Source organism: Amblyomma mixtum, chromosome 2 (assembly GCF_055824585.1).
Source record: "Amblyomma mixtum isolate Tamu chromosome 2, ASM5582458v1, whole genome shotgun sequence".
Taxonomy (NCBI): Eukaryota; Metazoa; Arthropoda; class Arachnida; order Ixodida; family Ixodidae; genus Amblyomma; species Amblyomma mixtum.
In genome coordinates, this window is record NC_143013.1 from 276,735,333 (window position 1) to 276,763,313 (window position 27,981).

The following is a 27,981-nucleotide window of genomic DNA, read 5'->3' on the forward strand; positions in this document are numbered from 1 at the left end:
CGAAACGAGTAAGCAAAGCAGCATCGCGCGCGTCAGTTGTGGGCTTTTATTGTTGCGGAACAACCAGCTACAAAAATAGTTCCAACCCAGGAAGAATATGGCTGGTTACAGATATAACCAAATCACTATTTTTCTTCTGTTCAAGCATCCACAAGAATATCATTCCAACCAAACGTCCGTCGCACATACCGTAGAACGTATTAATCGCGGCTTCATTAGTCATAGCGATATCTTTGTACTTCTATCCTCTTCTTGTCAACATTCTAATGATTTTAAGCCATACAATAATGCTGCTGTTCAGGCTACTCTCGTGTAGAAGTGTAAATTATTCATTATTTCTTCTTTGTTTAAGTTGCCCTTCAAAAGATTTCATCCTGTGATAACTATAAACTGTCCAAACATAATAATGAAAAATCTTATGCCGCAGACAAATCTGGTGTGCTTAGCTGCCTATTTTAGCAACATGAATAATGAGGCTTGCTCAGTCAAGTTGAGGCAAAACCCAGCATTATTGAGGCACGAACGCAATGTGTCGGTGCTTTTGTCATCGGCAGTCGAAGTTGACGTAATTTTTTGGATGTAGGGAGAATCAATTCTATTTGCACTTTTGGCGATATTATATGAGAAATATTACGCTTACTCTGTAAAGTTTGGCAATTGCGGTGGCACTGTGACGAAAGCTTAGAAGACGCGAGCATTGAAAGGCTCTGCCGCCTGTGGAACAATTATGGCTCGCATGGCGGATAACAGAAAATGATGCTTAGGAACTGCCTTCTTGGAAACAAACCCTGCAACAGTTCTTCTTTTACTTTTATCTTCATTACAGTGCTACATAAATCCTAATAACATGATCGCCCCTGGCTTTGAGTGCCCACCGGACTGCTACTGCCTCATCTACGGATACAGCAGTGGACAACGCACTGGATGGGGCACGTGCTGGAAGGTCGGCTCGTAAACCGTCCGAAATATGAAGCTCTCAGAAATAAATAAAGAGCATTGCTGTGCAGATGGCCTATTGGTTGTCATTTCGCATGCAGAGAAAAGTATCTAAATGGCCTTATTCATAAGAAAGAAAAATTATCCTAATTTATAAGGAGGGAGACTTCAGTGGCTTGAAGAATTAAAGACCGATCTGCTCACTGTCGTTTGCTGCAAAACACTTATTAAGGTCATCGATAATATAGAGTCAGGACAACCTTAGACTTCAATCAACCGAATGATCTGGCACAACTTCCTAAAGAATAACATATTCACACTATTGATCAGGTGATATTAAAATGCGCAGAATATAACCAACCCCCATATTTAGCCTTCATTGGTTACAAGAAAGCATTTGAGTCGGTGGAAACTTCCACAGTCATGCAGGCACTGTGGCATCCGAATTTAAAAGGGTTTGATGGGAAAATACTGCAAGATATTTATGACACACAGCTACCATAGTCCTGCATAACGTCAGCAATAAAATTGCTTTGAGAAAGGTGTCAGACAGGTAGACACAATTTCACCAGTGTCATTTTCAGCCTGCTTACAGGTGGTATTCAGAGGCCTGTTTTGGGAACGGTTATAATCTGCGATTCTCTGATGAAATTGACTTGCTAATTCATTCAGGAGTTGACCTGCGAGGAATGATCAATGAGTTCGACAGGCAGAGAAGTATGGTCGGCCTAAAAATCAATTCGCAGAAGCTAGCGCAATGTTAAACAGACTCGCAAGGGAACAGCAGTTCACAATTAGTATGAAGGTGCTAGAAGTGGTAAGCGTATACGTCTGCTTAGGGCAAGTTGCCGCTCATCCGGGTCATGAGAGGCAAATAATTAAAGGAATAAGAATGGGGTGGAGTGGACACTAGTTATCCATGCATTTGTTGAATTAGGATTTGTTTCGGTTCTATTTTTATTAAAAGTGCATGGTTGTTTCATTGTAAAGCAGTGTGTATTGTGCACCCTGTGTGTTAGCACTGGAAGAATCAGCGAATTGTATGATTTAATTGATTTGTTTTCTGTATTTTTTCGTTTTTTAAATGCGTTATAATTTTTTCCGTATACATCCTGCAAGTCCTGTCTTGCTCAGGCTGGCAGTACGAATAAACAAAACTAAAATACGGCAGATTATCTCAGATTATAAATGGCAGTTGACCAATAACCCTAAAGATCAAAGTACACAGCAGCTGTATCTTACCGCTACTCATGTAATGAGGTAGAAACTCGGAAGCTAACGAAAAGGGTTCTGCAAAAGGGTTCGATCTGCACGTTCCGAGCGTTCTTAGAAAGAGCGTTCTTAGAATTTAAATACAATTAAACGTCCCTGCTCCTACCTTTTTTTTAATTCCTATGCTGGCAGGAGCCTATCAACCTTTAAACCATTCCCGTGGCGGCTTGCCGCTCTGCCATCGGCTGACTGATACGTAGTGATCGGCGAAAACAGACACCAAGCGTATTTTTATTTCCGTGTGCTGTAGTGCGATAGCAGTGGTCCTGTAGCGCTCGCCACCCGTTTCGTGACTGTGCGCTGCCGTTAGCTGCCGTTAGTCAGGCGTCGGTGAGATTAAGAAAAGCGTTTTATACTTTATATACAGGGCGTAGTATAGATAGGATAGGATAGGATAACTTTATTCGGCTCTAGCACAAGGTTTTTTTATGTGGTCAGATGAGTCCATCCGCAACGGTCGGTTGCCCCTATTCCAGGGCTCCGCTGGATGCTGCCGTCAGCTGAGCTCGCGGTATCAAACCGATCTGGTCATCGCGGCAGTCGCTGGAGAGCAGACCCTCCCATTGCTCCACACTTGGGTTTTGTATAACTGGGACGATGTCGACTTTTTGACATGCCCATGTGATGTGATACAGTGTAGGTTTTTCATGGCACCACGGACAATTGTGTGCGTAAAGTGTGGGGTGAATTTTACTTAGTCTGTTTAGATTTGGATATGACCCCGTTTGAAGTTGTCGCCATGTGACACCCTCTTCTTTGTTTAAAGATTTGTGCGGTGGTGGGTACCGCATCCTGCTGCCTTTGTAGTTGTTGAGTATGGCCGAGTATTTCTGAGGTACTGGCAGGGATTCCTCAAGGTCGTTGACGTTGGATGCTCGGTAGTTAGTATATCCTCGAGCTATCCTGTCTGCCTCTTGGTTTCCTGCCACCCCCGTGTGCCCCGGTACCCAGATGATCTTATGTTTGATCGGCTTGTGTGGTTTTGCATGTGTTTGTTGCGTCTTGCAGTCTACAGAGCGGAGTATGCGGAGCGCTCTGTGACCGACTCTGCCGCAAAGATAGTTGCGGCAGGCTGCTTGTGAATCAGTAAGAATTGTCAGTGACCGCCCAGTCCGATAGCCCTCCGCTGCCGCTAGAGCGACGGCCGCTTCTTCAGCCTCAGCTATCGTACAGTCTTGCAGGGAGGCGCTGGTAATCTCGTGTAATTCCGAGTTGACTACAGTTGACACTGCGTTATTGGTGCCTTGTCCCCTAGTCATGGCATATGTGGCAGCGTCGACATACACTGTTGTATCCTGGGATGCGTGTGTTTTCTGTAAGCGGTCGGCTCTTGCCTCTCTTCGGTCTTTGTGGAGGTTCGGGTCCATGTTTCTTGGTATTGGTGCCACCCTGAGCGTGCTGCGGTACTCATCGGGGATCGTTTTACTTCTCAATATTTATCGAATTTGTTCGGTGTAGCCCAGTTTCTTTAAAAGAACTCTGCCTGTGGGGGTCTGCTGTAGTCTGCTCATTTGGGCAACATGCTGCGCTTCCCGTAATTCCTCGAACGTGTTGTGCAGTCCCAAGGCTAAGAGCTTTTCAGTTGAGGTGTTATGGGGTAGTCGAAGGGCGGTTTTATACGCTTTGCGTAAAATCGCGTCCGCCTGTTGTATTTCACTTTTGATATGATTGTAGTACGGGAGACTGTATGTCGCCCGGCTGACCACTAGGCTCCTGACCAGCTTGAGTGTGTCTTCTTCTCGCATGCCATGACGTCTGTGTGAGATGCGCGTAATCATAGAAAAACATCGGCACAGCGGCCGAATGCTCGTAATGTGTAGATCGAGTTCCCGCGGCGAAAAGATGAGTTAGGATTCCTCTTCAGTGCATCTTTAAGAAGTTTGTGACGATATGGTGGGCGCAGTTGGCTAAGGGCAGGGTTAATTGGAGAGAGATGAGATAAGCCTTTGCATTGCAGTGAGCGCAGTCAGGCTGGTGATAATGACTTGACAGTCACCCTTATTCATTTCTTGATTGAAGTCTAAGATTTCTCTGCTTCTGTTATTTATTGCCTTAGTAAAAAGTACCTTTACGGCAACGGTCAGCAAGCTGATTGATCTGTGTAATTGGAGAGACATGGGGGAGGCCTTTTCGCAGCAGCATGGTACATTTAGAAGTCAACTTTTTAAAACGCCGAAATGCGTGTGTGTTGTGAACCTGGACATACCCTAAAAAGGCGCTCTATCCGCTGGGTGTTTCCACGAATCACGCAAGCTTCTCGCGCACTCTGACATTTCTGCCGCGCACGCTACATTCCCTCGCAAATTCTGCTGTTTAAATCATAGCAAAGTGACATTGAGGAGACTTCTCAAAAAGCACAAACAACGAAACGCGCACAGCAGCAGACGACTAGCGGCGTGATTACACACATAAGTAGCGCTTGCGGACGCCGGCGCCAAGGCGCCCCGCGTTTATCGTCTGCTGCGCCGTCTGCTATAGTGCGTGCTTCTCTTTCGCGCGCTTCCCATGGTGCTTGAGAACTGCATTTTCAGGTAATGTTGCCTAGGCTGTCCAGTTTGAACGACTATATTAGTGAAGAAGTGCAGCGCGCGCGGCAGCATGTTGGACTACACCTGACTAACCTGAGTTTCAATGGGCCGCGCTCCCGTTCCGTACCCACAGCCGGGAATCACCCCCACGCACACCTGACGAGATGTTAGAAACATAGATCGCTTCCGAAATAACACTTCATACTTTCAGAATATGTCCTTGGGGGAATACGGTTGTTATTAACGGTGGGACGACATCGTAGGCGCATTGTGAAATCAGAAAATTGCTTTTAAAACTTTTGCTTCCATGTATTCTTATGAACGCTAAGCCTAGTTTTCGCCCCCAGGTTTTTCCATATGCCTCCCAGACGGCGACAGAAGGGCCACCGCATCTTGCTTACATCGCCGATCGGTGTTGGTCCGTAAGGAATGGCTTCATGACTACTCATTTCATTGCTTCAGTGCTAGTGCCTTATTGAGCTATAATGTTGTATGTCGTTTACCGTCATGTATGAGCTCTTGAGTAAGCCCATTGGAGAAGGCGCCCAGTAAAGTTTCGCTTGTCCACCAACCAAAAGCGAATAGGTTTTTTTCCTCTTCTTTCCTTCCTTTGCACCAGAGGTGCCCCGTCGGAGACGGCTTGTTATGACTTGAAGGCTGAAGGTTTAGCTAGACAATACTTGGCAACAACAGAGAACTTGCAGAGGATATAAACTGAAGCTTTATGTACAAGTATTTACATATATATACAAGTTGAGCAGTGAGCACAACAACCACATGGAACGGGCTAACATTTAGGGGAGGCCCCTACTCGGCATAGCCGAAGATGCGTTACATCTATCTCCGTAGCCCAGAACCTCTTTCCCGGGCTCCGGGACCCAGTTTTAAAGACACATGGGCCCAGCCCATATTCATTAGCATCCAATCGTGTCAAACCCTTAACACGATTGGTTATCAGGCGTGTGGCTTGCCCTCCAACTTCCTTAAGGCACATAACCCTCTCTGATATGTACACATTGTAAAAAGGGCATCATTTTCACTCAAAACGTAGTACATTCCGAGAATGCACACACATACGGATTGGCCCCCTGGGTTGCGCGCCCCGCCCCACAATTCCACTGTATTACACAAGCTCTCTCCCATATGAAATACACCGCAAAACACATAAAAACAACATGTCAAAACACTTCCACGGGTACGTCTGTCTCCCCAGTACCCGTGACCTTGACGATTCCCGGAACTAGGGCAATTATCGGCCCCAACCCAGCTGCGACCGTCGCAAACAACACCCGGGAGCGCAGATCCACTTTCCAATACGAGTCGGATCACAATGGACTGCCGACCCCACCAGCCGTCCTCCGGGGTCCGGGCGGCGACGTAAGTCAAGTGGCTGCCACTGTCCCCAATTAAGCAGGTGGCTGTGCTCGTTCTGTCCGGTGGTGTGTTCTGCGCGCTCCCGTTTCTTGAGACCGAGTTGTCGAGCCTCGGGGCTATACCGGACGCCAGCCAGCTGCACCGTCGCCCACAGCTCCCATTCATCCGGACGCACCTGGCCCCGCTTCGTCCAGCAGTGTTCTCTTTTCAAAAGAAAAGCGGTCGAACCTCCGAACCAAGCGTTCGAATCTTAATTGGGCCGCAAGTTGTGTTTGTCAAGCCGCGGTGAGCTGTCGGCGTACTATGCAACGGTGGCGTTGACATTTTTATGGCTCTTGGCTCTTTGTGCACTGGCGCGAAGCGGTCCCAACTACAAAGACGTGTCCTTCACCGAAAGGGGACAATGGGAGTCTTCGGTGAGCCGGCCGCTCCCTCTCTGGCTGCTGCCCGCTTTGCGCCCTCCTCGCGCCCTACTGCGCCCTCCTCGCCTAATGAGACCGCGCGCATCCACAGATCTCCTTGGGGCCCGCTCAACGGCGAAGCTCCCCTCCCTTACCCGCGAAGAAAGCAGGGGGGAAAGGGGGAATAAATGCACACGGCGCATGCTAGCCCTCTACACGCCCTTTTCGCGTTCTGTTTAAAAGATATTAGAATTAGATGCCGCAATTCGGAAGAAAGTGTACGCCGGCATTGTTCTCTGTCTCTGAAGCCTCCAACCTGCCACCAGATACTTGCCATTGTTGGCATGTGGCAAAGCGGAGAGAGGAAACCCCTCTCCACTTCTAAGGGAAAAAGAGGAGAGGCCGGAAGTTGGTTACCGCGGGAACAACCCGACGAGTGGCTGCCGTTGACAGTGACTGGTGAGGAGGAAAGTGAGCTGAGAAGAGGAGACGAAATATCTGCTTACTGTGCTCGTGGTGAATGGCAATCTTCCGTTGAATTGATTCTGTCCGAGCTTCTCTTGCCGGTTTAGCGACGCTGTGCGCTGCTTATGAGAGGGTCTCATGGAAGGGAGACCTACAAGTGACGACCACAGCACCGAAGACATGCGGCATGTCCGGTGAACCAAATAGCCGCGCCCGCGGTGGCTAGCGACAGACACGGGATCCTCCTCTGGACGGAGCAAAAAGCATTCATCTAAGGGCTAACCATCTCAAAGAATATGTGTGCAATACAGGTGCCTGAAAATAAATATGGGTGATGTTTCTTGTAAAGCAAAGAGAAAGAAAGTCTAAGTCTAATGCTACGCATTTCAGTCAGATTGGGCCACCGATAACTTGTCAATTTTCTTCAGTGTCTTCATATTCACGACGGCCTACCCTATAATTGCCTCCAAGGGAGCATCAAGCTGTCTTGAGGAGTGTTTTTCCCTAGCTGCTCCAACCAGCATGTATCTTGTGAAATTAAACAAATTAAATTAAATAGAATCTCATACACATGGGTGAGGTTAGGATGACGAATGAGGGATATTCAGTCTTAAAGGGCAGGCAGCTATTATGCTCAGTGTCATGCTGTAAAATTAAGCGCAACTAGAATTGAATTACCATCTGCACAAGTACGTTTTCTGCTCGTCTAGACTGATTGAACGCCTATGTTGCTTTTACAACCCTGTTATGTTGTGGATTGTTGTTGTTGTTGTGTTGCACCATTTTCCAGTGGAACGCTCGCGGGCTACGCTCTAAACTCTCAGATTTCCGACAGCTCGTGCGAGCGTACCGCTTCCCCTTCATAGTCATCTGTGAATCACGCGTCGAGGAAACTTTCCGACTCCACGGATACTATTTACATCATTCACAACGACCAGATAACGTCAGCAGATTGCTGATAAGATTTCGCAAGGATATCCTGGCCTCATCGGTTGATGTCCCGCCTCACAGCGACAATGGATACGTGTGCGCTGTCACAGTTCTTGCCGGACAACAGTACACTCTGATTGGCGTATATCTTGAGCCAGGCACGCCATTTGATGCTATGAGACTTGATAACTTGTTAGCAAGGACGCCCTCACCGCATATTATTTGCGGAGACTTCAATCCTCATAATGAAATTTGAGGCAGCTCACATACATGTGCCCGAGGTGCCAAGCTTGCAAAACTTCTCTCCAAGCATTCAGTTCAGCCATTAAATGATGGCAGCATCACCTACCTCCGAGGCCCGACGACTACCAACAGCATCGACGTGACATTTGTCACAAGTTCATTCGCCCACAACTTTGGCTGGTGCACTGATTTGGAGACACGCGGAAGCGACCATTACCCAATCCTCATATCGGTTTTCCATGCGCAGACGAACCCAAAGAAATTCCTTACATAATCTACAGACTGGGACGCATACAAGGGCGCTGTAAGCAGAGGAATTACTGCGGCAACTCGCAATGAGGAATTAGCATCAACAATGGCGTATTGCCTGAGAGCGAGTACACAAATTACAACTAAAAATGATAGCCTACCTTCAAATGATGACACATTTCAAAGGCTCTGCGCTATACGCAGGCGAGCTGAAAGGAAAGCTCTGCGCACAAAAAGTCTCGATGACCTACGTGCTTGCCGACGGGCACAACGTCACATTCGACGCTATATGGACAAACTCAGTCGGCAAAAGTGGCGTGACTTTTGTTCTACGCTGGATGTGCGCCAACCAGTAACCAATATTTGGCGGATAGTTAGAGGCATGCGCACGCCACCTCAACAACTCCACCCCTTCGCTGCACTCTCCCTTCACGAACAAAAATCTACAAAAGAAGTCTCAGAAGAATACTGCAGGCTACTGTCGGCAGGGTCAGGGCATTCGACACTCTCCGCAAATGGTCAATCAGGCATCCCAAAGGCGGCAGTGCCAGCGTTAGACCTGCCTTTCACAATGGAAGAACTATCCATAGCTATCGCTGAGACAAATAGACACCAAACGGTCCAACACGCTTTCACGCAGTAGAGAGGGGCGTACCACAGGGAGCGGTGCTCAGCCCTCTCCTGTTCAATATTGCCCTTATACACATAAGAAGAAACCTTCCGCGAGGGGTCCGTATAACAATTTATGCTGATGATATCTGCATCTGGACCGCATCACGCTCGCGCTATATCACCCAGCAACGTCTACAGAGAGCGCTATTTCACATTTCGATGTACCTGGCTTCCAGAGGTCTCCGTCTCTCGCCATAAAAGAGTGTTGCAATGGCGTTTACAAGAAAAACGATGACCCGATATCCGCTGCTCCTAGGCGGACGATCGCTACCATATGTACGATCTCAGCGATTCCTGGGTGTTGTAATCGACTATAATCTGTCTTGGACACCTCAGATCAAAAAACTCCGCGAGAGGATCACTGCAGCATCGCAAGTCTTTAGGTTCATGGCGGGAACAAGGTGGGGTAGCAACTGCCGATCAATGCTTCTGCTTGAAAAAGCCTACGTTGAAGGAACCTTGCGCTACTGTCTACCAGTGTTTCAAAGATTATCTACATCAAGCAATAAGTCTCTCGTTGCCGCACGGAACAACTGCCTGCGAATATGCCTTGGCCTCCCAAAGGGTTCCTCTGCATCAGGAACAGTAGCGGAGGCAGGATGTCTCCCACTAGAGGTGATTGCCGCCCAGGAAACTATGCGTACCCATCTCCGCCATGTTCTTCAAGGGAAGAAGCACTTCCTGCACCGTGTCCACCTAACTCACAGCAACGCTAGCTTTGGCCAGGCAGTGCAGCTCCTGCCCATCCCTACTATTAATCAGCCACAGAAACTACTACCTCTGGCCTTTCCTCCATGGACACTCTCTCCTCTAAAGGTGAAGAAGTTTGTTCCAGGTGTGAATGCAAAGAGCCGCATGCCACAGGCAGCGCTTCTGCAAACTACTCTCGCCTACTTAACGGAGGAATATAGGCAGCACATATCTTCACCGATGGTTCAACTACTAAAGAAACCTCTTCATGTGGCCTTTATGTGCCCTCAACAGGCCATGTCCTTTCTTACCGGCTGCAGCGGAGGACATCCTCTACGACAGCTGAGCTTCACGGCATTAAGGAAGCTGTTTCTTACATCCTGCGCCAAACCGCCGACCGTTGGGTTATCTTCACCGATTCGAAAGCATCTCTCCAGATCCTGGCCAACCTGCTGAAGAAAACGAATCACCAGCCAGTTTCCCTGGACATCGGATATCTACATCATTTAGCTATTGCCGCAGGCCACTGCATAACATTTCAGTGGGTACCTGCTCACTGTGGCATTCAGGCTAATGAAAAAGCAGATGAAGCGGCCCGTAAGGGCCATCAATATCGGAGATACATCAGAACTTTTTTTACGAAATTTGATGCGTCCCAGGTGGCCAAAAGTTTTGCTTCCGAAGAAATGTATCGGCTTTGGAGTTTGCCGACATATCAGTACCAATTTCTTCACTCAATCGACCCACATCTTAGATCAAGACTCTCACCCAGAATTCCTCGACATCTGGAAACACTTTATCATCGACTTCGTCTTAATGCTGCATATACAAACGGCTTACGATACCGTTTTAGACAAATGGACAGTCCGCACTGTGACAACTGTGCCGCGATAGAAACTGTGGAGCATATCTTGCTTGAGTGCCCTGCATATGCTAACGAGCGTGCGTACTATGAACATTGCATGCAGAAGCTCTGCTCAGTGCTCCTTACAATGGACCAAGTTTTAGGTCCCTTAGCCTGCCTTAGGCAACAGAGACTTGCAATGACTTTTTTATTCACATATTTAAAAGACATTGGACATCTCGATAAGCTTTAAATTCACTTGCACGTCACCTTCATGCATTCTTCATGCAGTGAACTTCGTCAGCCCATTTGACGGACTATGCACCCCATCACTCCATAGGTTACATCAATACTCGCCATTGCATCCTTAGTACCCATTTCATGGCCGCATTTGATCTTCGTTTTTTTTTTTACCTCTTCCACTCTGCTCTCCTTCTGTCTTTATCTCCCAAATTCCCCTCCCTACGCAGAGTAGCATGCCAGCGATTTTTAAACGCCGGCTAAATTCTCTGCTCTTCATTAAAGAGTCTCTCTCTCTCTCTCAACCCTGTTATGAACGATCTGCTTGGTTAACCAATTAGAACTCTGGATGAAAGGAAGTAAACTAAATGCCTTATTAAAACAAATTCATTAACTAATCGCCACGAGCATCATTCTGAAAATAAAAGAACGAACCCAGACGCATTGGTATCGTACGATATTGGAGAGAGAAAGAAAAACTTAAGTTTTTGAAAGGAATTTTGGGCACCCCTCTGGGTCCCCGCTCGACCACATTGCATTCAGGTGTTTATGTTCCTAAGGTCCATAACACTGGCAGCCCGGCCGGTGGATATGATCTGCACGGCCGGGCCCTCCAGGCGCAGCATGGTCTCCCTATGCTCTCAGGTCTTGAGGCTCTGAGGCCCCGCTGAGGAGGGTCCGCCGGGAAGAAGGAAAGTATGTGGAGGGAATAGACGGAGGGTTCTGACCACTATCATCCTTCTTCCCAACTCCTGCCTGAGCATTAAGATGTTGGAAGAGATAAGTCTCATGCAATTTTTTTACAGGTTTATTACACTTTCTTTTCACAGCTAATCGCTCTCTAGAGGTAGCTAAATATGCTGAAGGCCATGCTAACCGCTCTTGACGTTACAACGGCTTGAACCGCAAGGTTCAATGTAGCATCGTTAAGATGATAGCCAGTAGTGCGGACCAGCACGCCAAACCGCGGAATAAAGCCTATGCCGAAAATACCTTATGCTAAGTTCGAAATCGGAACCATCGACCGAAAAGACGAATTAAACCCATTTGCAGGATGAGGGCACGCTTACCCTAGGGTATCATTTCTCCGCTTTTCACAATCTGCGTTAGAAACACCTTCCTTTCTTTTTTCCTTTCTTTTGCAGCCGCATAATGGCGTCCCCGAAGAGGCTTGCTACGTATCACATTGTTCAGCCCTACCCACCGATAGCAGTGATAATGCCCGTAGCAAATTACCACTGGCCTATACCTGATTTGTATGCATGCTTTGAGCCACTGGCAGTGTGCTTTATGGCGTCAACCAAACATGCTAGTGGCAGCACAGTGGTGCGAATGCGGGCTACGCTGTGAGCGCAGAATATCGCACTTTGGATGTGTGAAACCACATTGCCTCTGGTAATATTCATTCAAAGCACGTGTGCCTGCCATGAAAGCGTTGCCGGCTGCTGAACTTCTTCGATATCCAATCTGCAACTCTTCAATCATTCATTTTATCATCGTTATCATTCCTCCTTTTTTTCTTTCGTGCCAAAGGCGCTCTCAAGCGCTTTAGTGTCCCGTTGAGACGCCCACGTGGATGCTAAGGTTCATAGTTAGTACAGCTGTCGTTTTAAAACCTATTATGCACGATTTTCCATTGACTGCAAGTGCCCCAAAATATAGACCAGCCTGCAGGGGACAACGCGACGCTGGTGTGCCTCTGTGACGTCACCAATTATAAAGGGTACTAGGCATCAAAGGTGTTTATAAAGACACATTGAAATATACTTTAAAAGCACTTGCTGCCCTGAAAAAAACTTCTTGGAAATGTTACTTCACATACCGGAATAAGTTGGAAGAATCAATTTCATTTCGAAAACTTTTTAACTTCACTACTTCACTATGACGTCACTTAGAGAGAAGCGAAGGCCAAATGCATTCTGCAGCCGACAAAGAAGAGCTGGTTTCTATAGAAATATGGAGCAGCCCCGCTATAGCCATTCTCAGAATATTTATTTCGACTCTCTCGATACCACAAACACTGGCTTAGTCATGGCTTTTGTTTCCTTCAAAATCATGCATTCCAAATAATTTGAATCCAAGTCAATATCACGAAAGTGCGCTCGGTTGTATTGTTTATGTAACTTGAGCACACAAAAGTATATTTTTTTGCGGGCATCGCCAAGGTATGTATTTGGTTCACAGCATAGTATAAGCTGCTGACTAGACTAGTTGGCCTCCCGGCAAGATTTACGCATGGTCCACATAACGAACATACGAGAAAAAAAAGCTCTTCAGCGGTCGTCGTCCTCAGTGGATTGTATGAATATGTTAGCATTTTCTATTGGCGGTAATTCATTTGTACCTTCGCCTTTAGGATATGACGGTGCATGATAATGGTCTAATGCCGATATGTTCTGAACTGGTCATTCTCTTCTTTATCTTCACTGATCACCGGAAGTCCTGATGCCACTTTTGTCGCCGTGGTGCGGTGGTTAAGCGATGCGCCATTTCACCGGCAGCTGGCTGTTTCAAATACAGCCACCGGTGGCGTTTGTGCGGTCCTCTCATGGCCAGTGAATAATTTGACAGCCACCTGTCATAGTCGCCAATTTGTTCACAATGCGGTGGGCGGTTTTTGACCTCTCAAGGTGGGCAGGTTGTGATTACATCACAAGGTTCGCCACGCGTACCCTTCACGCGTGATGGTGGTCGTCATTTCCGCTAGCACAGACCTTTTATGCGAAGCATATTACTAGAGCTACACTACCGCCCGTCGAGCGCGGCGGTGGAGCAACCATTGACCTTTAGCGTGACCACGTGACACCACGTGACAACATGACGTCACAGCAGAGGAGAGATGGGCTGCCGGCTCGCGCGGTCGGCCGCGGCGGTGGAGGCTCCACATCAGAGGCGCGGCGGCTGACCACGTGGCAACATGACGTCACAGCAGAGGAGAGATGGGCTGCCGGCTCGCACGGTCGGCCGCGGCGGTGGAGGCTCCACATCAGAGGCGCTGCAGCTGACCACGTGACGCTACAGCAGCGGTATAAAGCTGAGCTTGCCTCGCTCTCCGGGCACTTACGAAGCGGCCAGGTGTTGGGATGCCGCCTAGAAGCAGGGCTGGTTTGAACGAGAAGCGAAAGCTTCAGCGTGCCACAGAGACCGATGAAGAGCGGGATGAACGTCTAGCTAAGCGGAGTGCTCAATATGCGGCTCGGCGACAACGTTCTACAACAACTGAAGAACAAAGCGAGGAACTTTACCAAGCCTAGCCATCAATATGCTTCGCATCTGACTTGGCTTAACCTTAGCTAAGCCTCAGCCATTTTTTTTTATGCTAGCGAGTTAATAAACAGCATGCTTGTAGCATGTCTGTCTAATGCTATTAGTGCGAAAGCACTCATATGCTCACCAACGTTGCAATGAACTACTGAGAAATGAACAATGAACAACAGCAATGAGCTACTGAGCCTGAGGCACCTATATAGCTGCGCTCAAATTTCGCATTACGGCGTATCGTAATCGTGTTGAGAATTTTTCTAGCGTGGGTTTTTTCTAAACTTAAAAAACGAAGGCCCGTTGTGGTTGTTGTTTCTCAGCTGTTTCATATGTCAACACCACATAGAAGATAGATCGAAATAAGGCACGTGAATTGGTTGGACACAAACACTACCTGTTTTAAAAGCGGAAGGTTCCACCCGTATCAAAAAATTCAGGTAGCCCATGTGGTGTTACATGTCAAAGGGCTGCGAGCCAAACACTGACGATCAAAATTCAAAGCCGGAAGATGCTACACAGTTTAAATTTTACGCACTATCAACAATAAGTATCCAGGGCAAGAGGCCAAACGGCTTGCACGGTTCGTGGGCAGGGCTTGCGAAGAATTGGAGTTTGTAGCACTATAATTTCTCCTCGTCTCCACTTATTTTAACGACTCTGTTGCTTTTACAACTAGAATATGGTGCACCTTCATGTTTTCCGTGTAAAAATTTTGGTGACTAAAAATAACTGACATGTCTTCTTAAAGTAACTCTATGGGCCAATCACAGAGAGAGTTGTCCTGTGAGATAAAAGAAACGCCAACACATTGTCATTATAGGACGTTGGCACGGATTGCTTCCCTATACTTTTTTCACAGGCATATCAGACTTCGTGTCACAATTAATTGGTTTGTTCAGGTAGCAGAGAAAAATTGTCTCTGATATTTGCTCACTTATTAAACGTAGACTTCAGCCCGGAGTCAGGACTCCAAGTTGTAGCAGCATGTAGCGGTCCCGCGTTCTCTTTTTTTGCACAATGACTGTGCAGTCTGCAATGTACCACGCACCACCTGTTTCAGGATTCCAAATCGCTGTAAATCGTGCTGCTTTTTTTTTTAGTTTACAGTTATAGCTAGGTAAGCGTCCCACTCACAGTTACACAGCGTTACCATTTTCGCCTGGGATAACCCAGGTGTAACCTGCCGTAATGGAGAAGCTCCACTTCAGTGGAAAATCGGCAGTATTTCTGATGTGACTGAGGAGCATGAGCTATGCGAGCCTTGACTAAGAAGTCAAGTTTATCTACTGGTTTTCACAATTCTTTTGAAGCTAATGTGTCCAGGATTTTAAGTGTTTTTATCTTCAAAGGGCGTGGCCTAGTTTTTACGCATGAGCTCCCAAGGGAGAGGAAACTACAATTTTTAGATCTAAGTTCGGCGTTCCGGGAGGACCATTTAGGTTGGGGTTATTTTCCTCGTACTAGCAAGGAACTGCTGCCCTTCAATATGGCGCACTCAAAAATTGTGAAGCGCGCCATCGCCTCGTTATGCTTTGAGTCCTCGCTTTCGAAGTCCTGTACACACCAAATGCACGATAGCTTAAGAAATCAGATTGGACGCCTTTTGGCTGCTGGTTTCCCCTCGGTGGTGTTGACTGCTGTCGCTGAAACCCTCCTCAAAAAAAAAAAAACGCTGCACCAGTCCAAAGAATATTGAAGAAAGGGGCCCTGCGGTAAAATCTGAAGTCATGCCTTACGTGCACAAAGTGTCACACAATTTGAAGAAGGTGGCTAACAGGCACAAGGTACCGCTCGTTTTTTCAGCCCCAAATAAGTTGAGCAAACTTATACCCCGGATTTGTGGCCCTGAGCGCCCTGGGTGCAGCATAAAACATCAGCGCACCTTCATACGCTGCATGGAAGGAGTGGTGTACGAGATACCCCTGACCTGTGGTATGTCCTATATAGGGCAAACGGGGAGGTGCATCAACAAACGCCTTGGGGAACATGATAAAAAGGTAGTGAATAACAAAGACAAATACGCCACTTTGGTGAGGCACGTTAACACGTGCAAGTGTGCACCTCGACTGGAAAAGGTGAGGATTCTGGGCAAGAGCAAATTCAAGCAGGCGAGGCTTTTATTGGAAGCCTTTCACATAAAGAACAAAGCACCTTGTGCGTGAGTGACACATCAGTTAGGTTGTACGCAGCGGAGTACGAGGTTCTGAGCAATAATGTTCGTGCTAGGCGATAAGTCAGGGCTGCGATAAGGCACGTGGTGTGTAGATGTGGGCGTTGCCTGAGACTATAAATGTATGAGTTTTTTTCGAGCAATAAATAGTTGGAAGTTGGCGCCTGTCCGTTGTCTCCTAGTCTCTTTTTGTGTCGTGAAATCATTTGCGCTTAGGTGGGTGTTTTCCCAAGTGTCAAGATGACTAAGAAGATCTTTCCCTCCAGGGTTGGAACCTGATGAAACGGCGGCTGCTTTTACCGTCTATCGGGCTGCTAAGGCTCCATGCTGGGGATCCTCTTTAGCATGTTTTCTTGGCGCATATATGTTATGTTATCTAATTTTTTCATTGTTTTCTAATAATTACATGGCTTTCGATGGCCTACCAAGAACCTCGCCTTTTCTTTTAACTAAATCACCTTTTCCCAGCCAAAACTGCGTGAGATATTCCCGCGGTGAGCGTTGTCTATGTTATGGCCGGTGTCTGTCGAAACCGAGACCTGGGAATTCAGCTGAAATCCGCATGCAGGGGTTCGCACGTGGACCTGAAATAAGAGAGTTACCTTGGGCGCTGAACTTTTCTAAGAAAACATTTCTAAGAAAAAAATGTATTCTTGACCATCATTTCACAATTTTTTCTCTATTCACCTTCACATCGCCGACTCGATCAGTGAGGCATTCAAGGAAACGACATTTCTAAGAAAAAAATGTATTCTTGACCATCATTTTGCAATTTTTGCAAGAAAAATTCGGAGGCTTTCATGGCTATAGCTTTTGCTGAGGACACTTGCTTTCGTCGCTAATACAATGGGTCACCAATCAACCGACACGGCATGTTCGAAACAGCTTTCAGAGAAGAATGTTACCTTGTTCTCATCTCGGAGCTGTTAGTCGTATGCACATATCTCAAATTTAAAGATGCGAAGGACCTTCAGGATCAGGCGCAGTTATCCACACGACAGTCCCGATTTCGGATCTCCGGTCAGAAACAATTTGGTCAAGCCACATGTCGGTGGCTTTGATCATGAGCCTATAAACATTAAAAAATTATGCGGTAGTATTATTACTGTACTAGCAGTGGGTAACTGATGAAAAAAGCTTCACCCTCTCATTGATGTCTACGCAGGCGCTTATTAGCGAAAAAGTCAGAAAAAAAATGACGCTTCCAGAAAATTTGTTACTGTTAAGAAATAATTCATTGAAAAATTATTTGTAAATTATTTAAATAGGCGGGCTTTGTCTTCTCGAATGTAATAAAAATTTTTAAAGGAATATAAGAGAGAGAAAGCAATTTAATAAAAACGAAAGGCGGAGAGGTCGGAGAGCGGAAAGGTGACCCTGGCCTGCTCGAAGGAACTTAAGGTACCGTAAATGGTAGGCAGATTCTAAACATTTTAACAATTTGCACTAACCTTTCAGACATCAGAAAATAAATTTCAGATCCTCACCTCAGTATGGTCTGCAGCCCATTTCGTCCATTAAAGGACAAACGCACACTCGAATGCTAGGTTTGAAGATAAAGCATTTCTTAAGGCATCATATCAGTAAACTTCTCTAATTTCTTCAGAGTAGACTTTCGACTGCCATTAATTGCATTTTTATTTCTTACAAATCGTCCTCTAGCCTAGCACAGTACAGCAAATATTTACGGTGCATTACATGCCTAATATATGTTTCATTTTCTATCTCGAGTTGCACCGATATTTTGTTTGGTTTTTATTCCACATTCGCTGCTACCTTTGCGTGTCTCAGTGCTGTACCCAACACTTTTCAGCCAACAATAATGCATTGTGCTAACTCCAATCTCATGTTCAGCCTTTCCTTAGAACATCGACTATTTTATGGCAAAGAGCTGGCTGGTCTAATACTGATTCGATCTCCGAAATATTACTTCTATCTGACGTCCGCATTCCACGAACGTCGATAAAGATTTATTATACCTGAGAAAAAGGCTGCTTTTCCTGTAAATGTTCTGCCCCCTCGAAGGTGTCATAAATAAAGACACGTTTTTTTAGCCGTTATTATGGGAAAAGGGCGGAATTACAAAATTTATACGTGAACAGTGATGGCACCAATTGTCTGACTATGAAATTTGCGGATTGTTTACCTGAAAGTGTATCAGGCATATTAAATAAAAAGTGAAATGCTGACGCTATCGCGGACTCTTCTATTGTTTGAAAAAATTCAGTAGGGTTAACGGCGGTGCAAACAACTGTTTTTAGCAGAATCGTCCACGTGTTGGCTGCTGTTGACATCCGGCTGTGTTTATGCAAGGAGAGAAAAAATAGCGGCATTGTGACCGTGCATTTGCGAAGCAGGGCGAAAGGAAGACCTTGAAGAAAGGAAAGATAAAAACTTCGACAATTGTTCCATCAGAGCACTTTTCTTATTGTCGTTTTGTTCCACTGTAACAGGTTTTCAGGTTTTAGGTTTTATGTGGTTTGAAGTCCCAAAGCGACTCAGTCTGTAAGGGGCGACGTAGTGAATGGCTACGGCAATTTCGACCACCTGGGTTTCTTTAACGTGCACTGACATCGTACAGTACACGTGCCTCAGAATTTCGCCTGCACCGAAATTTGAACGCTGCGGCCAGAATCGAACCCGCGTCTTTCGGGGCAGCAGGCGAGCGCCATAACTACTGAGCCACCGCGGCGGCCGCACTGTAAGCAGGTTGACCGTGCTAACTTTACATCAGTTGCGTTGCTGTTGCCGGAGTTTGGCTAAATATATCGTTACCGTTAATATAATATTACTGACCCTTTTGGCAATTCATTTTTTTGTGCCGCCCAGGAAGTTTTTTTGCCCATTCAGCACCGTTGTCAGCAAAGGAACAAAGAAATAAAAATGGCCTTGTGTGTGCGCCGGTAATGAAAATTGTTCTTAAAAATGGGAATATACCGGAGCCCCTTCATTTCCCAGTGGAAACCTCAACTGCGCATTTAGGGAAGGGATGAAAGACAAGTGGACGGAGTAAGAAAGGAAGAGATGTCGTAGTTGAGGGCGCTGGTTGTACCGCACATGATCGTCGTCTTCTACTAATAATGCTATCAAACTAATATATAGATTCTCGCCCACTGTGCATTACGCATCGTCGTCTTCATCTACTAATTCTGCTACCGAACTAATATCGTCGCCAGACGTGCTGACAACCCATGAAAGCAAAGCAATGAACTACTGTGCCTGAGACATCTATATAGTTGCGCTCAAATTTCGCATTACGGAGTGTCGTAATCGTGTGGAGAATTTTTGTGGCAGGTGTGTATTTCTAAACTTCAAAAATGAAGGCCCGTTGTGGTATTTTCTCTGGTGTTCCATTTTCCAACAGCACATATAATATAGATCAAAACAAGGGACTTGAATTCGTTGGACACAAATACTACCTATTTTATAAGCGGAAGGCTCCACCCGTATCAAATAACAGAGGTAGCCCATCTGGTGTTACATGTCAATTAAAGGGCTGCGAACCCAACGTTGAAGATCGATTCAAAGCCCAATGAGGCTGCACATATTAAATTTTATGCAGAGTTAACCATAAGTATCCAGTGCAAGAGGCCAAACGGCCTGCAGGGTTCGTGGGCCGTGCTCGAGAAGGATTAGAGTTTGCCGCAGTATAATTTCTCCTCCTCTCCACGTAATTAAACGACTCTGTTGCTTTTACAACTCGAGTATAGAGCAGTCGCACTGTTTCTGTATAAAAATTTTGGTGACTAAAAATAAGTGAGACCTCATTAAAAGGATTCCATGGGCCAATCGCAGAGGGAGTTGTCCTGGGAGATAAAAGAAACCTCCGACGCATTGTCATTGTAGGAAGTTACAATGGATTGGTTTTCAGTACTTTTTAAACTGGTATGTCAGACTAAGTTTCATACTTAATCGGTTTGCTGAGGCAACAGAGAAATATCTTGGATTTTTTCTGCTCATCTATTAAACGTAGACTTAACCTTGAAGTCGGGACTCCAAGCTGTAGCGGCATGTAGCGAGTCGCGCAGAATGAAAGGCACGGTAGTTTTCTTTTTTGAGGTGCACGATGTCACTCAGTGCAGTCTACAAAGTACCTCGAATCGCCTGTTTTCGGACTGCTGGTTTATTGGGGTTTAACGTCCCAAAGCAACTCAGGCTATGACAGACGCCGTAGTGAAGGGCTCCGGAAATTTCGACCACCTGGGGTTCTTTAACCTGCAATGACATCGCAAAGTACACAGGCCTCTAGAATTTCGCCTCCATACAAACTCGGCCGCCGCAGGCGGGATCGAACCTGCGGGATCGAACCTGTGGCGGGATCGGGCGGGATCGAACCACTGAGCCACCGCGGCGGGGCATGTTTCCGGACTGCAAATCACTGCAAACTATGCAGTGATATTTAGGTAAGTGTCCCTGTCACATTTACACAGCGTTCCTATTTTTGCCAGCGATAACCTAGGGACAGCCCGGCGTAATGGAGAAGCCCCACTTCGGTGGAAAATCTGCAGTATTTCAGGTGGGACTGAGGAGCATGGGTTACGCGAGCTTGGAATGAGAGGATCATTTTCTCCAGGGTTGAAACCTCATGAGGGAGCGGCTGCTTTTACCAGCTATAGAGCTGATAGGGATTCAAACTTGGGATCCGCTTAACTTGTGCTTTCTTGGCGCATCTATGTTACGTTTTCTAATTTTCACAGTTTTCTATTAACTACATGGTTTTCTATGGCCTGCCAAGAACCTCGTCTTTTCTTTTAACTACACCACCTTTTCACAGCCAAAACTACGTGAGGTACTTTCCGCGGTAAGCGACGTCTATGTCATGGTCACAGTCTGTAGAAACCGAGACTTAGGCATTCAGCTGAAGCTCAGGAGAAATGGTCCGCATGTGGGCGTGAAATAAGAGAGATACCTGGGACGCTGAACTTATATTTGCAAAGTTGTGGACAAAATACGCTGAAAAGCGACTCCACTGATGTCGACGCGTGGTGGAGGAGCGTACAGCCACCATATGACCTACGTTAGCGATTGGAGCTCAGTAACAGGATGGTCCAGAAACTGCACACAACTGGCGTTGCTCCGTTTGGCAGCAGTTGCCTCGCCGAGTCGTAGGAACGTAAAGTTTGTGATATGGGCTATGTTATGAGTGCCTATTTCCCTACAGGAATGCCATCCCTATCCACCTTCACATCGCAGACTGGATCAGTGAGGCATTATAAAAACGATATTTCCAAGAAAAAACATGTATTCCTTACCATTATTTCGAAATATTTGCAAGCAAAAATTCGGAGCTTTCATAGCCATAGCTTTTGCTGACTATGAGAAGAATGTTGTCTGTTTTCTTCTTCTGGGAGCTGTTAGTCGTATGCACATGTCTGAAACTTATAGATGACGAAGGACATTCAGGCGAAGGTGCAATTATCGATACGACAATCTCGATTTCGGATCCCCCGGTCGAAAACAAATTGATCAAGCCGCGTGCTGGTGGCTTTGAGCATGAGCAAATAAACATTAAAAAATTATGCGGCAGTATTATTATTCTACTAGCTGTGGCTAACTGATGAAAGAAGCTTCACCCTGTGGTTCATGTCTGCTTCGGCACTTACTAGCAAAAAAGTGAGCAGAAAAAATATGACACTGCCGGAAAATTTATTACTGTTAAGAAATAGTTGATTGACAATTTTTTTCTAAATTACTGCAATGGGCGGGCTTTTGTCTTCTCGAATGTAATAAAATTAGGCAGAAGAACATAAGAGAGAGAGAGCAATTTAATGAATGGAAAGTTGGAGAGGCCGTTCAGCGGTGAGGTGACCCTGGCCAGCTCGAAAGAACATAACGTACAGTAATTGGTAGGCATCTGTGTCTCCTAAAAATATTGAACGATTTCAACTAACCTTTCAGATATGAGAAAATAAATTTCAGATCCTCCTCTGAGTATGATCTACAACCACATTTTGTGCATTAAAAGACAAAGGGGTACTATAATGCTAGGTTTAGAGATAAAGCATTTCTTAATGCATTTTATGAGTAAACTTCCCTTATTTTTCTGAGTATACTTTCGACTGGCATTGGGCACATTTTCATTTCTTAAAAATCATCCTGTAGTCTACACACCACACTACATGTGTACGGTGCATTGCGTGCCCAGCATATGTTTTATTTTCTCACTCGACGTCCACTGATATTTTGTTCGTTGTTTATTCCAGATTCGCTGCTACTTTTGCGTCTCAATGTGGTCCCCGGCATTTTTCCTCTCGCAAGGCGTTATGCTAACTCGAATCGAATGTTAAGCCTTTCCTTTGTCCGTCGGACCATCGTATCCCCAAAAGCTGGCTGAGCTAACATTGAGTCGATCTCCGAAATGGCGGTTATATCTGACGTCGGCCTTCCACGAACGTGGATAGAGAATTATCATACCTGAGAAAAAAGGCTGCGTTCCCTGTAAATGTCCTGCAACCTAGAAGCTGTCATAAATAACGACTCGTTTTTTTAGCCATCGTTGTGGGAAAAGGGCAGAATTATAAAATTTGTACGCGACCAGTGATGGCACCAATTTACTGATCATGAAATTTGCGGATTCTTGAACTGGAAGTTCATCAGATACATTCAATAAACAACGCAACGGTAACGCTATCGAGGAATCATCTATTGTTTGAAAAAATTCAGCGGGGTTAACGGCAGTGCACGCAACTGTCTTTTAGCAGAATCGTCGAAGTGTTGGCTTGTGTTGACATCTGGCCATGTTTGAGAAGGAGAGAAATGGCATTGTGACCGTCTGTTTGCGAAGTAGCGCGAAAAGGAGACCTTGAAGAAAGTAAAGATGGAAACTCCGACAATCCTTCGTGTGGCGCACTTTACTTATTCTTATTTTCTTTCACTATACCAGGGTTAACCAGGCTAACTGGACATCGGTTGCGTTGGTGTTGCCGGAGTTAGGCTAATATATATCGTTAGCGTTAATATCATATTATCGACTCTTGTAGTAATGATTTTTTTGTACTTCCCAGGAAGTTTATATTGCCCATTCAACACCATTGTCAGCAAAGGAACAAAGAAATTAAAATGGTTTGTTGTTTGTAGGTAATAAAAATATATCGTACAAAATACAAAGATACCGGAGCTCCCTCATTTCTCGGTGGAAACCTCAAGTGCATATTCAGGGAAGAGATGAAAGACGAGTGAAAGGAGTAAGAGAGCAAGAGATGCTGTAACTGACGGCGCTGGTTTAATTGCGACCAACTGTCATTTTTTAATCTACTCTGGCATCTCGCGACATGCGGAGATCTTGCATTTTGCTTCCACTGAAAAGCCTCTGACCCGACCGTAATTCAAACCTACTGCTTTGCCTGAGCAGCTGAGTACCCTAATCACGAACTACCCCGACGGGTAACTGGGATATTGAAGAAAAATATTTGTCCTCATAAACTCCAGCGCCTGGCCGGTGCAACATGTATGAGCTCTCACATGGTCCTTTACCTGTCTCTATTGACACTCTGTTTTAATTTCCGTGGCAAGAAAAAAGGCCCGGTGGCTTAGCATTGCTCAGAACGAAATGGTATGTGAAAGCACGGTTTTTTGCAGGTGGACACTATCGCCACTTACCGCATAGCCTGAACCGCAGAAAAAAGCACTAGAGTGCAATAAAGTTTTCTTGCCTTGCTTGCGTTATACTAGCTTTGCTTGCTTACTTACTTTACTTTACTTTACTTTACTTTACTTTACTTTACTTTACTTTACTTTACTGTACTTTACTTTACTTTAGTGTAGTTTACTCTAGTTTACTGTTCTTTACTTCACTTCACCTTGCATTGCTGGCTTTGCTGGCTTTGCATGGAAAGAAAATTCTTAATGAATACGCGCGTGGCAGCAGCCACGTCCGCCGAGGCAATTCTCCTCCTTTTCAAATGGTAGAAATTCTTCATGCCCGCTATCCCGATCAGTTACTCTCCTTTGTTCTAAAAAAGCGCTTTCATCATTGTTCTCAAAAACTGCGCACATTGTTCCGCACTAAGCATGAGCCTTTTTTTCCTGCTTTTCTCCATGTGACATGGTTACACCCGCAGCGTAATCGTCGCTTCAACCGGAAAACGTCATGAACACTTGCGCTGGAATCCTAAGAAGTGACTTTTTTTTTAGTCTAATCTTGAGCCATACATCAATATGTTTTAAACAACAATGGGCATTTTTCTGGGATGATGTCTATGCAGCTGTATAAATACCGACGAGAACACATTGTGAACAACAGTTCATTGGGCAGGGCCACGGTGAAACAAATCGAAGATGACTTGGGCGAAGCTCCTGTTGGTCGCAGTTCTTGCAACCACCCTCTTGGCGACGTTAGTATTATGCGAGAATTTATATCGAAACTGAGCGTGCTCTCTAGTGATGCAGCAGATTTTGAATCAACGCAATGTGTCTTAATACTTTTCTTTCTTCACTGAGAAAAAAATATTGGTGTTTGTGTCGTTAATTGCAATGTCATTTTTTTTGCAGGACTGCGCTTGCCTCTACCAGCTCCCGCGGCCATCCATATGGGGCCGATTATTTTGTGCAGTGCAATAGAAACGTGAGTTTCTTGGTTAGCATTGCAAAACAATGCCGATAACGTAATGTTTACTTAGCGGCACTGCAGAAAGTAGCAGCTTTGAAGGAACCATGGAACTTTCAAGTTATCAGTGGACCAGGTTGTGATACATTTCAAGACGATAACTGTTTGTTTTCCTGAAGCAGCGGTGCCCGGCCAACACACTCTCCTCCACCAGACCTTACATTCCCCTTCCCACCGGCGCTTTCAGATCCACTTTCGGATATCATCGTTAAAGCGTCTGATCGCTCGGAGTTGATTGGGGCAGTGGCAACGAAAGCTGCAGAATAGACATAAAATGAAATCAAATCATATCAAATCAAACTAAATACCGTTATTTCGCCTTCTTGTTCATTACAAGTGGACGGTAGCTGCACGAAAGAGACTGTATTAGGAACAGCTGCAGCATCAGTTAAAAACGGCTACCAAGACGTAACCACCTAAAAGCAACAAAAAGGAATAAAAAGGGCTATTACAGCACATATAAGTGAAATAACAATTAAGAAAGAAAGAAAAGCTCACAGGACAAAGCAAACAAACGCAAACTTTCTATTATGGCTTGTAAAGAGTGTTGCTTCGTGTATTGGTACCACGACATAATGCTTTCTGATAAGGAATTGATTGTGTATGATTTTTGCACTGTGTGCATTTCATTATTTTGCGACTTACATTGATTATGGTGGTGCAAGGGAAACGTGATACGATTTCAGCGCCTTCCGTATTCTTTTAGCCGGCAGTCTTGCAGATATATGTGTAAGCGCTTGTGCCCTCTTTTGTTTTTGTAGAATGTGGTGATTTATTTATATGTAAAAAGGACTGATGGGTCCTCTTGCGTGGGTTTGGGTGCCTGATCGCCCGGTGTCCGGCAGGAGAGTTCTCGGGCCAGCGCATGAACGCGCTCATTACCGGGGATTGAGGCATGCCCAGGGATCCACGTCAGTGTAGCCGTTCGGTCGAAAGATGTGGCTGCGGCACGGATATCATGTGTGGTCGGCGTTACGACGCCCTTTAGGTAGTGGCGGTATGCGGCCGGGGAATCTGCCAATTTCGGTTATGTTTTTGTCAGTGTTGAAGTCGGCCAGCGCAAGTGCGATCGCGGCTCCCTCGCATCTGCAGGCGAATTAGTTCGGTGTGCAGGTGTCAAGGGTTGTGGAATGGTTTGGGAAGAGGCAATGATTGCACGTACTCTAGCAACCCCGAATGAAAGTCCAAGGAACAAGTAATATAAGATTAGGTTCGCTTGCGTGCGCAATGTAGTTTTTTTTTATGTCCATATTTGTGATGCAGCATAAACATCGCAACATTGTAAATGATGGTCGTAAACATTTTATTCAGTGAAGAGCTTTACTTTTGTACCCGCCCCCCCATCCCCCCCCCCCCCATCCCCCCCCCCCCCCCAACCACCCACTGGTTGGGGTACTTATTCAAGGGCTCATGCTGCTTTAGCAGCCTGCTGCGCCAGTTGAACCAGCTGTCTTTGGTCCTATAGGCTTGAGCTGGACAGCACGGCCTCTCACTGCTCAGGTTGTCGGCTCGGCAAGACCACGTAGTGTGACACAGTTTCGGATTGGAGCACCTCCCGTGTTCGCGGGCTAGCTTGCATGTCGATAGATATAGCACACATGTTCTCCCCTCTGTTCTGCTGTCTTCTTTGCTTGTCTACAGTCAAACCCTGGTCGCCATTTATAGACGATTATTCTTTGATGCCAGGACGCGTCGCTTGGCAGCAATTTGAGGTGCAAAGTATTTTTTTTGGGGGGGGGGGGGTGGGGGGGCACAGCCTTCTTAAACAGTAATACAGTAATTTCTACCACGCGATAATTTTCACATACGTACGTACCCACAGATAATTACAACTTTGAAAATGGTGCGAAACAAGTAACCTAAGAAGCATCAAGTTCGTCAGATATGGGATTTTATTGTTGCGGAACATCCAGCTGGAAAAAAAAGATTCCAGCCGAGTAAGAATACGGCTGGCTACAGATATAACGAAATCACTATTTTTCTTCAGTTCAAGCATCCACAAGAATATCATTCCTACAAAAAGTCTGCCGCAGATACCGTAACCGTATTTTTCTAGGCTTCATTATTTACCTTGAAGTCATAGCGAGAACTTTTTTCTTCTGTATTCTTTTTGTACCCATTGGACTGATCTTAGGCCAGAGAATAATGATGCTGTTCAGTTTGCTGTGATGTAGAAGTGTAAATTATTCATTATTACATCATTTTTTTGTTGCCCTTCAAAATACATCTTCATGTGATAACTATAAACCATCCACAGAAGATACTGAAAAATCCTATGCCGGGGATAATTCTGCTCTGCTTCGCTGCCATTTATAGCAACAAGAAATATAATACTTGGTAAGCCAGTTACAAGCAATCCCCAGCATTATCGAGGCACGAAGGGAATGCGTCAGTCCTTCTGTCGTTCGAAATCGAAGTTGAAGTAAGTTCTTGGTGCCAGGGGAATTAATTTTGCGTGCACGCTTTGGCGATTTTACATGACAAATATTAAGCTTACTGTGCAAAACTTGTCCATTGCGATGGCGCTATGACGAAACCATAGAAGAAGCGGGCATTGTAAGCTGTGCCGCCTGTGGAACATTTAAGGTTCGCGTGGCGGATAACAGAAAATTATGCGTAGAAAGTGTCTTCTGAAATATAAAAAAAACGGTACCTGTACTTGTTTACTTTTATCTTCATTACAGTGCTACATAAATCCTAATGGCTTGACCGCCCCTGGCTACGAGTGCCCATCGGGCTGCAGGTGCATCAGCGACGGATACAACCAGCAGGTTTACACTGGATGGGGCACGTGCTGGAGGGCCGGGTCGTAAGCCGTCCGAAATATGGAGCTCTGAGAAATAAATAAAGAGCATTGCTGTGGAGATGACCTCTTGGTTCTCATTTCACGTGTAGAGAAAAGTGTCTTAATTATCTTTTTCATAAGAAAGGTAAAAATATCTTAGTTTTTAAAAAAGCTGACGCCAAGGAATTGAAAATTTACAGACTGATCTGCAATTACCGTTGACTAAAAGGTATTTATTAAAGGTGCACTAAAGAGGAATCTGAACTCGTCTTTTTACCTCAGGAACTCGATCTAGACGTTCCGAGCATTCTTAGGA